The 15051-nt window shown below is 38.4% G+C and overlaps 1 pseudogene; it reads right to left on the reverse strand.

The window, feature by feature from the left end:
* Nucleotides 1-1311: 1311 nt before the first annotated feature.
* Nucleotides 1312-3551, reverse strand: LOC133051027 (peptidyl-prolyl cis-trans isomerase A-like; annotated as a pseudogene).
* Nucleotides 3552-15051: the final 11500 nt, after the last annotated feature.

A 15051-nucleotide genomic window follows, 5' to 3' on the forward strand; every position in this document is an offset into this window, starting at 1 on the left:
GAACTTTTTAGAAATTGGCTAGAATTTTAGAACTTTTCCTCTGGTAAAGTGGTGTCTGACAAATGGACCGTTCTAGGGGCTTGAATGTTTTCTCTTAGGCTCAAATGCCCAAAGATATGCAAAATAACATTTCAGCAATTTTTCATAGCTTGACAAGATAAATATTATCAGAACTGAATGTGAACATTTGTGTAAATGAGGGCTGGTCTTTAACGATGGAGATAACACATAGGAGTGTTAAGTAGATGTCAGTGTTGGCTGTTAATTAGATAATGTCTGTGCTGAGAACTCATTTTACCTTAGCATCTGTGGATGTAATCTCATCTTCAGGGTTAGCTGGTTTAGGAAAAGATATCTTATGCTAATTTATTGCTCAATAAATTTTAATTTCAGACATTGGCAGGTAAAATATCTAGATACGGCAGAGACACCCACATGAATGTAGAATAAATGCTATTGTTTATGTGTGGTTGCTAGCTTTCCCTGTCATCTTTGATTAGATGTTACACTTGTCAAAAACTAAGCAATCAACATTGGTTCCTCACTGCTCACTAAATTCTAGACTTTATTTGGATTTCATCAGTTTTCCATCAATGTCCTCTTGCTATTCCAGGATGAAGATTGGGGTACCATGATGTGTTTAAGTGTTATATCGCCTGAGTTTCTTCTGTCTGTGGCAGTTTCTCCGTTTTTACTTGCTTTTCATGACCTTGGCAATATTACTGTGTGCTAGCCAATTATCCTGTGGAATTTATCCCAGCCTGGGTGTGTCTGATATTTTTTCTTATGAATCGACTGAGGTAAAGGTCTTTCTGATCACAGTATATGATGGGGTCACAACAGCCACATGATATATCTGATGATGCTACTATTTTTCCCTGTTCTTGCTAAAAGATACACTAAAACATGCCATACTAAAGACTATATCAAATGACTCATTTTTGCATGCTAGGTAGGAGTGATTTGAAGTGAAAGGAGGGAGTGTCATTAAAAAAATACTCTGGATATACCTTAGCCCTTCTGCATATCTGAACTTAGGTGGAGTAAGTCAAACGAAGGAACATCTGGGTTATGCCTTCTTTTTTTAAATAGTTTTCTTTTTTGTTGTTATTGTTGTTGTTTAGTTTTTATTTCATAATCATAAATTTAACTTTGCGATCCAGCTAAACTTGGAGGGGGATAAGGAAAATATGGAACCCTAAGAACTGTAGCAAGAGCACAAAGATTATAGGATATTTCAAGCAGATGGGGTAAAGGGGTGCTCTCCTGGGCTACAGAGGAATGGTCTGGTGTAAACACGAGTCAAATTCATTAGATTTTTCCAGAGTCAGAAATGGTGATCTTCTTGCTGGTCTTGCCATTCCTGGGTCCAAAGCCCTCCATGGCTTCTATAATATTCATGCCCTCTTTCACCTTGCCAAAGACCGCTTGCTTGTCATCCAACACTGTCTTGGCAGTGAAGATGAAAAATTGGGAACCGTTTGTGCTGAGGCCAGCACTTGCCACAGACAAGATGCCAGGACCTGTATGCTTCAGGATGAAATTCTCATCATAAAATTTCTCGCCATGAATGGACTTGCCACCAGTACCATTAGGGCATGTGACATCACCACCCTGGCACATAAATCCCGGAATTATTCTGTGAAAGCAGGGACCTTTATAACCAAATCCTTTCTCCCCAGTGCCCTAAGCATGAAAGTTTTCTGCTGTCTTTGGAACTTTGTCTGCAAACCGCTTGAAAGAGATGTGGCCCAAGGGCTTGCTGTCGACAGTGATGTCAAAGAACAAGATGGGGTTGAGCGTGGCTGGACAGCACGAGACTCCGGGGTGGCGGCGTCTACAAGGCCTACAGTAGTTATCTTTAGGAGCCGTCAACGTGTTGTTGTTGAACTGTGGACTTGTAACTCCAAATGGACTATGGCCAGGCAATGATATGTACTTAAAACCTGCATTATTGAAAAATGAGTGTTTTATCCAGGCACTCATTCTTTTATTGTTATTTGCTTTTTAAACTTTGTTTTAGTCACTTAAAGAAAATTTTCTTAAGGCACAGTTTGCCTCAAATCCATTCCAAGTTGTTTAGGAATGGATAAAGAAGATGTAGTATATGTGTATGTATACAATGTATACAATGTAATATTACTCAGTCATTAAAAAGAATGAAATAACGCAAGCTGCAGCACGTGGATGGACCCAGAGAGTGTCCTGCTGAGTGAAGTAAATCAGACAGAAAAGGAGAGATATCATATGACATCCTTTATATGTGGGATATAAAAAGAAATGATGCAAATGAATTTACTTACAAAACAGAAAGAGACTCACAGACTTAGAAAATGAACTTCAGGCTGCCAGGGGGAAGGGATAGTTAAGGACTTTGGGAAGGTCATATACACACTGTTATATTTAAAATGGATAACCAACAAAAAACTATCTCATAGCACTTGGGACTCTGCTCAATGTCATGGTCCAGCCTGGATGGGTAGGGGTTTATGAGAGAATGGATACATGCATCTGTACGGCTGAGTCCCTTCACTGTTCTCCTGAAACTATCACAACATTGGTAATTGGTTATTCCCCAATACAAAATGTTTTTGGTATTAAAAAAATAAAAAGTAAAGTTAAAAAATTACTATTAAGAAATAATAATAAAAATTAAAAATAGTCATAACCTTGGGTGTGTGCTTATGTTGATATGAACTAGAGAGACAGTTGTAGTTTTTAAAAAAAGTAAGATGAAATGAGGAAAATTTGGTAGAATCCAGTGATTACTTTGAAGGAGAGGATCAAGAACGATTTTAAAGTATTAAGTATGTACCAGGTGAATGAAAATATCAATGATAATTAGGTCTAGATAGGAAGGTAAACTTGGATAATGACTCCATTTTACCTGGATTCAGTTTCAGAAGATATTATTATTCTTACTTATGGGACCATCAAAGAAACAGTTGAAAATGTGGGATTGAATGTCATAAAGAAGGTCAGCATTGAAGAGAGAGCCTGTTTGAAATGAAGTATCCTTAAATGGAAAAGTCGTTTTAGAGATCTCCAAACATGGTCACTCCTTAATCTCTGCAATTTATTCAGTGGAACCAAACTTCCACGTCAGCCACTTCTTTGGCCGTCCCCATTGCAGCCTCTCATTACGACTTTGGGACAAAAGCAAGCCAAGGTCAAACATCAGATCCCTGCAGGGAGATAAGCTGAGCCCTTCGTCTGATGAAACCTCTGCCCCTGACAGCTCGCTGCTCTTCAGGGAAACCCAGAGCGGCTTCTTTCCTTAATGTTCAGAATTCAGCACTTTGAACCGAGTCAGGGGCCTCGCTGCTGCCCCTCTCGCCTCCTCTCCGGTGATCTAGCGAACTGAGCATTTGCTGGCAGCCCCGGCCGACTCCTGGGACTGTAACACCCTTGGCAGCTGGGGCTGCGTTTGATATTGCTCTGTATTTTTCAAAGTACTTGACATGGAACAGGAAGTGTGCCACTCACATCACAGGAGGAAAACGTGAACTAGAGAGTCGGGCGTCCGTGAATTCAGAATCTTGCTCTGCCATTTACACTTGAGCATGCAGGGATGTTGCTTGATCCTGTGGACCTAAAGATTCCTCCTCTGAAGTTTTAGGAGAATAGTGCACAGTTCATGGAGAAGTTGTAAACATTATGTGTGGCAACATATTACAGCTCTTAGCACAGAGTCTGGACATAATATGCACTTGATAAAAGGTAAGAGTAACAGACAGCTATGTAGCATTTACCAAGGTTTGGGTATTGCACTAAGTAAATCTAACTTAACTCATCCGTTGAATCCCCTATAACAACTCAACAAGCTCAGCAGATATTGTTACCCGTTCCATAGGTGAGCAAACTGAAGATTGGTAAGCCGACTTGCCTAAGGTCACACAGTTAGAGGCAGTAAAAAGTAGACAGCTGGACTCCTAATCTTTGCTCCTAAACAATAAGATATACCATTATTATGTATATAGCACACAATAATAATAATGATACCTATTATTACTATTCATAAAGATTCTTTGTGTTACTATTTGGGTAGGGACAAGACAAGAACAGTTGCTATAAACACTCTTAATACTGCTTTAGCTATTCTAGTCACTAGGACAAGAAAAATGAAATATACACACAATAGAAAATTATTTTTTTCAGGTGTTGGCTCTCTGGCATGAAAACTCCAAATAATACATCTAAATAGAAGAAAAGTTGGGTACTGAAAAAGTTCAAAAGCTGTCCTATGTGTCAACTACATCAGGCAGCATTCATGAGCACTCCACAATGCCTCTGACACATGTTCTAAGAGTTGATGCTGGCTGCTGGCTGGGGGCTCAGCAGATTCTGTCAACCAGAATCCAGGAGCCTCTTCAACTTTGTTCAGTTCAGTTCAGTCACTCAGTTACGTCCGATTTTTGCAACCCCGTGGACTGCAGCACACCACGCTTCCTTGTCCATCACCAACTCCTGAAGCTTGCTCAAACTCATGTCCATCGAGTCGGTGATGCCATCCAACAATCTCATCCTCTGTTGTCCCCTTCTCTTCCTGCCCTCAATCTTTCCCAGCATCAGGGTTTTTTCCAATGAGTCAGTTCTTCACATCAGGTGGCCAAAGTATTGGAGTTTCAGCTTCAACTTGGTAGCACTGGGTTAAGATACTATCAGCTTTCAATACCACATTCCCATGAGCCGTCACCAACAATATCTTGAGTTGTGTTTCCACCCAGAGTCTCCTCAAGACCAGTCCATCTCTTAACACCAAATCCTAAAACTACACTACATGGTTTAGGCTTAGGTTATAACACCAACCCATTTCTGTACCAACTCTGTTCTACTATTTCTGGGTAGCAAATTATCACAAATCTTAGTTGTATGCAAATACCATTTTATTTATTTTTAATTTCAATTTTACTGACAAAAACTGACAAATAAAATTGTAGGATATTTAAATTATACTTTATGGTGGTTTGTTCAACAATCCTTTCACATTGTGAAAGGATTCCCTAGTATAATTAATACATCCATCGCCTCATATATTATTCTCTCTTAGAAGGACATTTTGTTCTCTCTTTGGAAATTTCATTTATACAATGTTATGTTATCAACTATGCTCACCATATTTTACATTAGAGCTTTCCCTTATTCATCTTATAGCTGAAAGTTTGTACCCTTTATGGCTGAATAATATTCCACTGACTGTGTGCATGTATAAATACACCACATCTTCGTTGCCTGTTCAACCACTGATGGACATTTAAGTTACGTCCATGTCTTGGCTACTGTGAATTGTGGGTAATGCTTCAAAGAACATGGAGTGCAAATAACTTTTGAAATTCTGTTTTCACTTTCTTTGGGTCTATGTATTTCCAGAAGTAGGATTGCTGGATAAAAATAAAATGGTAATTCTTTTTTATTTTTTTAGGGAAGCTCCATACTGTTTCCCATAGTGGTTGCACCATTTTACATTCCCAGCAATAATGCACCAGAGTTCCCTTTTATCCACATGCCTGCTAATAGTTGTTACCTCTTATCTTTTTCCTGATATATATTCTAAAATGTGTGAGGTGATAGCTTACTATGGTTTGACTTCCCTAATGATTAGTGATGCTGAGTACCTTTTTATGTACTTGCAGGCAATTTGAATATCTTCTTTGAAAAAAAAAAGTCTATTCAGTTCCTCTGCCTGTTTTTAATTGGATTGTTTGCTGTTGACTTATATGAATTTTTAAAAAATAGTTTGAATATTAACCCCTTATCAGATATATTATTTGCAAATATTTTGTTCCAGTTTGGTGGGTTGCCTTTTTATTTTGTTGATGGTTTCCTCTGCTGTGCAGATTTTAAATTTGATGTAGTCCCATTAATTTATTTTTATTTTTGTTGCTTTTGTTGTCAATTCCAAAATAATTGTTGCCAACATTGATGTGAAGGCATTTACCCTCTATGTTTTATTTCAGGAGTTGTATGAGTTCAGGTCTTACATTCAAGTCTTTAATACATTTTGACTCAACACTTTGATGTTGTAAAATAGTGACCTGGTTTCATTCTTTTGCATGTGCTGTCCAATTTCCCAACACCATTTATTGACTGTCCTTTCTCCACTGTATAATCCTGACTGCTTTGTCCCACGTTAATTAACCATATATGCATAGGCTTAATTCTTGGCTCACTATTGTGTGGTATTGACTTCTATGTCTGTTTTTATGCCAATTCCATCGTATTTTGAGCACTATAGCTTGCAAAGTAATTTGAAATTAAGAAGTACTATGACTCCAGATTTATTCTTCTCTCTCAAGACTGCTTTGACTATTTAGGGTCTTTTGTGGTTTCATACAATTTCAGAATAGTTCATTCCAGTTCTTTGAAAAATGCTGTTGGAATTTTGATATTGTTGGATACTAATGGAAATTGAACTGAATCTGTAGATTGCTTTGGGTCTTAAGAACACTTTAACAGTGTTAATTCTGCCAGTCCATGGACATGGAATATCTTTCTGTTCATATGTATCATCTTCAATTTCTTTCATCAGTGTCTCAGTTGTCAGTGTATAGATCTTCACCTCCTTGGTTAAATTTATATCTAGGTACTAATTTTTGATGCAGTTGTAAGTGGGATTATTTTCTTAACTTCTGTCTCTACTAGTTCATTTTTAGTGTACAGAAACTAAACTGATTTTGGTATATTGATTTTGTATCTTGCAACTCTACCAAATTCATTTATTAGTTCTAATAGTTTTTGGTGAAGTCTTTCAGGTTGTCTGTATATAATACTATGTCACCTAGAAACAGAGCCAGTTTTTCTTCTTTTAAATTTTGGATATTTTTGGAATTCTTTCTCTTGCCTAAATTGCTCTGGCTAAGACTTACAATACTATGTTGAATAGTGAGGTGGTACCCTTGTTTGGGGAAACAGTGGAAGCGGTGTCAGACTTTACTTTTTTGGGCTCCAGAATCACTGGGGATGGTGATTGCAGCCATGAAAGTAAAAGACGCTTACTCTTTGGAAGGAAAGTTATGACCAACCTAGACAGCATATTAAAAAGCAGAAACATTACTTTGCCAACAAAGGTCCATCTAGTCAAGGCTATGGTTTTTCCAGTGGTCATGCGTGGATGTGAGAGTTGGACTGTGAAGAAAGCTGAGCACAGAAGAATTGATGCTTTTGAACTGTGGTGTTGGAGAAGACTCTTGAGAGTCCTTTGGACAGCAAGGAGATCCAACCAGTCCATCCTAAAGGAGATCAGTCCTGGGTGTTCATTGGAAGGACTGATGCTGAAGCTGAAACTCTAGTATTTTGGCCACCTCATGCGAAGTGTGTTGACTCATTGGGAAAGACCGTGATGCTGGGAGGGATTTGGGGGCAGGAGGAGAAGGGGACGACAGAGGATGAGATGGCTGGATGGCATCACCGACCTGATGGACATGAGTTTGAGTAAACTCCAGGAGTTGGTGATGGACAGGGAGGCCTGGCGTGCTGCGATTCATGGGGTCGCAAAGAGTCGGACATGACTGAGCGACTGAAATGAACTGAACTGTATAAATGAATTGTGAAGCTGTCTGATCCTTGACTTTTCTTTGGTAGGGGATTTTTGATTACTGATTCAATCTTATTCTCGATAATTGGTCTATTCATATTTTCTATTTCTTCTTGATTTAGTCTTGGTGGCTTGTATATTTCAATGAATTTATCCATTATTTGTAGGTTGCCTATTTTTTTGGCATTTAATTGCCCACAGTAGTCTTATGATCCTCTGTATTCCTTTATTATCAGTCGTAATATTTCCTATTTCATTTCTAATTTTATTTAAGTTCTCTCTCTCTCTTTGGTAATTCTAACTAACATTTATTTCTATTTTGGGCTCAGGTAGTAAAGAATCTGCTTGCATTGTAGGAGACTCCAGTTTGATACCTGGATAGGGAAGGTCCCCTGGAGAAGCGAATAACTATGCACTCTACTGTTCTTGCCTGGAGGATTCTATGGGCAGAGGAGCCTAGTGGGCTACAGTCCATGGGGTTGCAAAGAGTCAAACATGATTGAGTGGCTATTACTTTCATTATATATTTGTTTAGCCTCTATTGAAAAAATTTCCTTTCTGATTATTGTTATTTCCTTCCTTCTAATAATTTTGGGCTCAGTTTGTTTTCTTTTTCTAATTCCTTGAGGTGTAAAGTTAGTTTTGTTTTTTTTTAGTCCTTGTGGCTATTGTTATGTACAACCCTCCTAGAACTACTTTTGATGCATCCCATAAGTTTCAATATGTTGTATTTTCCTTTTCATTTGTCAGTAGTTTTTGATTTCCCTTTTGATTTCTTCTTGACTCATTGGTGATCCAGGATCATGCTGTTTAATCTTCAAATATTTGTGAATTTTTTAGTTTTGTCCTTGTAACTGATTTTATTTTTCATGTGCCTATTAGCCATCTGCACATCCTCTTTGGAAAAATTTCCATTTAATTCTTCTGCCCATTTTCTAATCAGGCCATTTGCTTTTTTGAGTTCTATGAACTACTTTTATATATTGGATATTAATCCTTTATTGGTCATATCATTTGCAAATATTTTCTCCCATTGTTAGCTATCGTTTCTTTTTGTCTATGGTTTCCTTTGCTGTGCAAAAGGTTTTAAGTTTAATTAGGTCTCATTTGTTTATTGTTGCTTTTTTCCGTTTTGTTTTGAGACAGGTCCAAGAAGATACTGCTGTGATTTACGTCAGACAGTGTTCTGCCTATGATTTCCTCTAAGAGTTTTATGGTATCTGATCTTACATTTAGCTCTTTCATGTATTCTGTTTATTTTTTTATGTTGTTAGAAAATGTTCTAATTTCATTCTTTTCAGCTGTTCAGTTTTCCCAGCACCACTTGTTGAAAAGACTCTCTCTTCAGCCTTGTATAGTGCTGCCTCTTTTGTTATAGATTAATTGACCATATATGTGTGGGCATGTTTCTGGACTCTCCACTCTGGTTTACTGACCTGTTAATATCTATTTATGTGTGTGTGTGTGCACCAATACCATAGTGCTTTTATGACTGTCGCTTTGTGGTATAGAATGAAGTCAGGGAGTATGCACCTCCAGCTCTGTTCTTGTTTCTCAAGATTATTTTGGCCATTCAGGTTCTTTTTGCTTCCGAACATTTTAAAATTATTTGTTCTAGTTCTGTGAAAAATGCTATTTGTATTTTGATTGAGGTTCCATTGAATCTGTAGATTGCCTTTGGTAATATGATCATTTAAAATCTTTCAGTTCTTTCAATCCAGGTACATGGTATATCTTTTCATCTGTCTGTGTTTTCTTCAATTTCTTTCAGCAATGTCTTATAGTTTTCTGAGTATAGGTCTTTTACCTCCTCAGGCAGGTTTATTCCTGGGTATTTTGTCCTTTTTAAGGTGATAATAGAGTTGTTTCCTTAGTTTCTCTTTCTGACTGTTGTTAGTATATAGGAATACAGCATACTTCTGTACACTAATTTTGTATCTTGCAATTTTAGTGAATTCATTAATGAGCTCTAGTAGACTTCTGGTGGACACGTTTAAATTTTTAAGGCTTATTTTGTAGTCTAAAACATGATCTATTGAGGACTTTTCCATGTGCATTTGAGAAAGCTATATATTATTCTGCTTGTTGGATGGAATAGTCTGTACACATTTGTTAAATCCGTCTGGTCTGATGTTCCATTTAACTCCAATGTTTTCTCATTTTTTTTTTTGTCTACACGACCTACCATGTTACATATGGCATAGTAAAGTCCCATAATATTTTTATATTGCTTTGTGTTTCTCCCTTCAGATCTGTTAATGTTTGTGTTACATACTTAGGTGCTCCTATGTTGGGTGCAGGGCTTCCCTGGGGGCTCAGACAGGAAAGGGTCTGCCTGCAATTCAGGACACCTGGGTTCAGTCCCTGGGTTGGGAAGACACCCGGGAGGAGGGCATGGCAACTCAATCCAGTGTTCCTGCCTAGAGAACCCCCATGGACAGAGATGCATGGCAGGCTACAGGCCCAGTCCACGGGGTTGCAGAGTCAGGCGTGACTGAGCTACTAAGCACCGCACAGCACAGAGCATGTTGGGTGCCTGACTGCCCAGGTGGCTCTAGTAGTGAAGAACCCCCCTGCCAATGCAAGAGACGTAAGAGACGTGGGTCTGATCCCCAGGTTGGGAAGATCCCCTGGAGGAGGGCGTGGCACCTTACTCCAGTATTCTTGCTTGGAGAACCCCATGGACAGAGGAGCCTGGTGGGCAACAGTCCATGGGGTTGCAGAGTCAGACAAAATTGAAGCAACTTAGCATGCATATACATGCATATTGGGTACATAAATATTTACAAATGTTATATCCTCTTGTTTAATTGACTCTTACTATTATATTATTGCTTACTATATAATACCTTCCATTTTTCTATTTGCAGTTGTTGGCTTAAAATCTATTTTGTCTGGGATAAGTATCAGTTCAGTTCAGTTCAGTCGCTCAGTCGTGTCCAACTCTTTGCGACCCCATGAATCGCAGCACGCCAGGCCTCCCTGTCCATCACCAACTCCCAGAGTTTACTCAAACTCATGCCCATCGAGTCGGTGATGCCATCCAGCCATCTCATCCTCTGTCGTCCCCTTCTCCTCCTGCCCCCAATCCCTCCCAGCATCAGGGTCTTTTTCAATGAGTCAACTTTTCACCTATCCCTGTTTCTTTTTATTTTCCATTTGCATGGAATCTCTTTTTCCATCTCATTACTTTCTGTGTATGTGTCCTTAAACCTGAAGTACATTTCTTGTAGACAACATATAGTTGAGTCTAATTTAAAACAAAATATTCAGCCACTTAATGTCTTTTGATTAGAGAATTTATTCCATTTATATTTAAAGTATTTCTTTAAATGCCTGCCTAAGTAGGCACATACTATTGATAATTTTTTTTGTAATTCTTTGTTTCTTTCTGCTCTTGCTCTCCTCCTTTGTGATTTGATGGTTTTTTTAAAATTTGAAGTGATGTGTTTAGATTCCTTTCTCTTTATTTGTTTTGTTTATTTACTATAGGATTTTGCTTTATATCCAGGAGACTTGCTTAAAATATTTTATAACCATCTATTTTAAACTGATAACCACTTCACTTCAAACACATACTAAAGCTCTACATTTATAAAGTATCCCTTTCCATTTTATGTTCCTGATGTCATAATTTATATCTTTTCATCTTGTGTATCCATTAGCAAATAATTGTAGTTTTAAAGTTACTTTTACAACCATATAGTTTTATAGTTATAAAAGTATATAATTAGAGATATATAGTTATATGCTTTTATAACAATATAGTTTTATAGTTATATTATTATAGTCAACAGGCTGGAATCAGGATTGCTGGAAAAAATATCAATAACCTCAGATATGCAGATGACACCATGTTATGGCAGAAAGCAAAGAAGGACTAAAGAGCCTTCTGATGAAAGTGAAAGTGAAGAGTGAAAAGTAGGCTTAAAACCCAACATTCAGAAAACTAAGATCATGGCATCTGGTCCCATCAATGCAGCTAAGTTCAGCTGCACAGTTGTGTCTGACTCTTTGTGACCCCATGGACTGCAGCTCGCCAGGCCTCCCTGTCCATCACCTATTCCTGGAGTTTACTCAAACTCACGTCCATTGAGTCAGTAATGTCATCCAACCACCTCATCCTCTGTTGTTCCCCACTTCTCCAACCGCCCTCAATCTTTCCCACCAACAGGGTCTTTTCCAATAAGTCAGTTCTTCGCATCAGGTGGCCAAAGTATTGGAGTTTCAGCTTTAGCATCAGTCCTTCTAATGAATATTCAGGACTGATCTTTAGGATGGACTGGTTGGATCTCCTTGCATGCCAAGTGACTCTCAAGAGTCTTCTCCAACACCACAGTTCAAAAGCATCAATTCTTCAGTGCTCAGCTTTCTTTACAGTCCAACTCTCACATCCATACATGACTACAGGAAAAATTATTTCTTTGACTAGATGGATCTTTGTTGGCAAAGAAATGTCTCTGCTTTTAAATATGATGTCTAGCTTGGTTATAACTTTTCTTCCAAGGAACAAGCATCTTTTAATTTCATGCCTGCAGTCAAAATCTGCAATGATTTTGGAGCCCCAAAATATAGTCTGTCACTGTTTCCATTGTTTCCCCATCCAATTACCATAAAGAGATGGGACCAGATGCCTTGATCATAGTTTCTGAATTGAGTTTTGAACTCTATTAAGTGTTAAGCCAACTTATTCACTCTCCTCTTTCACTTTCATCAAGAAGCTCTTTAGTTCTTTGCTTTCTTCCATAAGAGTTGTGTCATCTGCATATCTGAGGTTATTGATATTTCTCCTGGCAATCTTGATTCCAGCTTGTTCTTCATCTAGCCCAGTGTTTTTCATGATGTACTCTGCATAAAAGTAAAATAAGCTGGGTGACAATACACAGCCTTGACATACTCCTTTCCCAATTTTGAACCAGTCAGTTGTTCCGTGTCTAGTTCTCACTGTTGCTTCCTGACCTGCATACAGATTTCTCAGGAGGCAGGTCAGGTGGTCTGGTATTTCCATCTCTTTCAGAATTTTCCACAGTTTGTTGTGATCCATCCAGTCAAAGGCTTTGGCATAGTCAATAAAGCAAAAATAGGTGTTTTATGGAACTCTCTTGCTTTTTTGATGATCCAGAGGATATTGACAATTTGATCTTTGTTTCTTCCGTCTTTTCTAAATCCAACATGAACATTTGGAAGTTCATGGTTCACGTAATGTTGAAGCCTGGCTTGGAGAATTTTGAGCATTACTTTGTTGGTGTGTGAGATGAATGCAATTGTGTGGTAGTTTTAGCATTCTTTGGCATTGCTTTCTTAGATTGGAATGAAAACTGACCTTTTCCAGTCCTGTGGCCACTGCTGAGTTTTCCAAATTTGCTGGCCTATTGAGTGTAGCACTTTCACAGCATCATTTTTTAGGATTTGAAATAGCTCAACTGGAATTCCATCACCTCCACTAGCTTTGTTCGTAGTGATGCTTCCTAAGGCCCACTTGACTTCACATTCCAGAATGTCTGGCTCTAGGTGAGTGATCACACCACCATGATTATCTGAGTCATGAAGGTCTTTTTTATATAGTTCTTCTGTGTATTCTTGCCATCTATTCTTAATATCTTCTGCTTCTGTTAGGTCCATACCGTTTCTGTCCTTTATTGAGCCCATCTTTGCAAGAAATGTTCCCTTGGTATCTCTCATTTTCTTGAAGAGATCTCTAGTCTTTCCCATTCTATTTTTTCCCTCTATTTGTTTGCATTGGTCACGGAGGAAGGCTTCTTATTTCTCCCTGCTGTTGTTGGAACTCTGCATTCAGATGGGTCTATCTTTCCTCTTCTCCTTTGCCTTTCACTTCTCTTCTTTTCATAGCTATTTGTTAGGCCTCCTCTGGCAACTGTTTTGTCTTTTTGCAATTCTTTTCTTAGGGATGGTCTTGATCACTGCCTTCTGTACAATGTCACAAACCTCCATCCATAGTTCTTCAGGCACTCTGTCTATCAGATCTAATCCCTTGAATCTATTTCTCACTTCCACTGTGTAATCATAAGGGATTTGATTTAGGTCATACTTGAATGGCCTAGTGGTTTTCAGTCTGAATTTGGCAATAAGGAGTTCATGATCTGAGCCACAGTCAGCTCCCGGTCTTGTTTTTGCTGACTGTATACAGCTTCTCCATCTTTTGCCACAAAGAATATAATCAATCTGATTTCAGTGTTGACCATCTGATGATGTCCATGTGTAGAGTCTTCTCTTGTGTTGTTGGAAGAGGGTGTTTGCTATGACCAGTGCATTCTCTTGGCAAAACTCTAATAGCATTTGCCCTGCTTAGTTCTGTACTCCCAGGTCAAATTTGCCTGTTACTCCAGGTATTTCTTGATGTCCTACTTTTTCATTCCAATCTCCTAAAATGAAAAGGACATCTTTTCATCTGGTCCCATCACTTCATGGCAAATAGATGGGGAAACAATGGAAACAGTGAGAGACTTTGTGTTTTGGGGGCTCCAAAATACTGCAGAAGATGACTGCAGCCATGTTAAAAAGCGAGACATCTCTGCCAACAAAGGTCCATCTAGACAAAGCTATGGTTTTTCCTACAGTCATGTATGGATGTGAGAGTTGGACTGTAAAAAAGCTGAGTGCTGAAGAATTGATGCTTTTGAACTGTGGTGTTGAAGAAGACTCTTGAGAGTCCCTTGGACTGCAAGGAGATGCTACCAGTCCATCCTAAAAGAAATCAGTCCTGAATATTAGTTGGAAGGACTGATGCTGAAGCTGAAACTCCAATACTTTGGCCACCTGATGCGAAGAACTGACCCATTGGAAAAGACTCTGTTGCTGGGAAAGAATGAAGGCTGCACTAGAAGGGGATGTCAGAGGATCAAATCATTGGATCGCATCACTGACTTGGAAATGTGTTTGAGCAAGTCTGGGAGTTGGTGGTGGACAGGGAAACCTGGCATGCTTCCATGGGGTCACAAAGAGTTGGCTACAACTGAACAACTGAACTGAACTGATAGTTATTTTTAATACTTTGGTCTTTTACCCTTAATGCTAGATTTGTGAGTGATTTGTCTGGGACAATTACAAAAAGAGTATTCTAAGGTTAATTATATATTTATCTTTGCTAGTGAGATTTATACTTTCATTTTTTCCCTTGTCATTAGTATCTTTTCATTTTAGTTTGAAGAAGTCCATTTAACATTTCTTGTACTACCAGGTTAGTGGTGATGAACTCCTTCAACTTTTGTTGTCTGGCAATCTCTTTATCTGTCCTTCAATTATGAAGGATAAGTTTGCCAGGTAAAATATTCCTGATTGGTATTGTTTGTTTGTTTGTCTTTCCATACTTTGAATGTGTCATGCCACTCCCACTTAACCTGCAAAGTTTCTGCTGAAAAATCTACTGATAGTCTTATGGAGGTTACCCTGTATGTAACAAGTTGTTTTTCTTTCACTGCTTTTAAGATTCTATCCTTGTCTTTAACTTTTGATAGTTTAATTACAATATATCTTGGTGTGGCTCTTTTTGGATTCAC

This window comes from Dama dama, chromosome 33, assembly GCF_033118175.1.
Source record: "Dama dama isolate Ldn47 chromosome 33, ASM3311817v1, whole genome shotgun sequence".
In the NCBI taxonomy this organism is placed as follows: domain Eukaryota; kingdom Metazoa; phylum Chordata; class Mammalia; order Artiodactyla; family Cervidae; genus Dama; species Dama dama.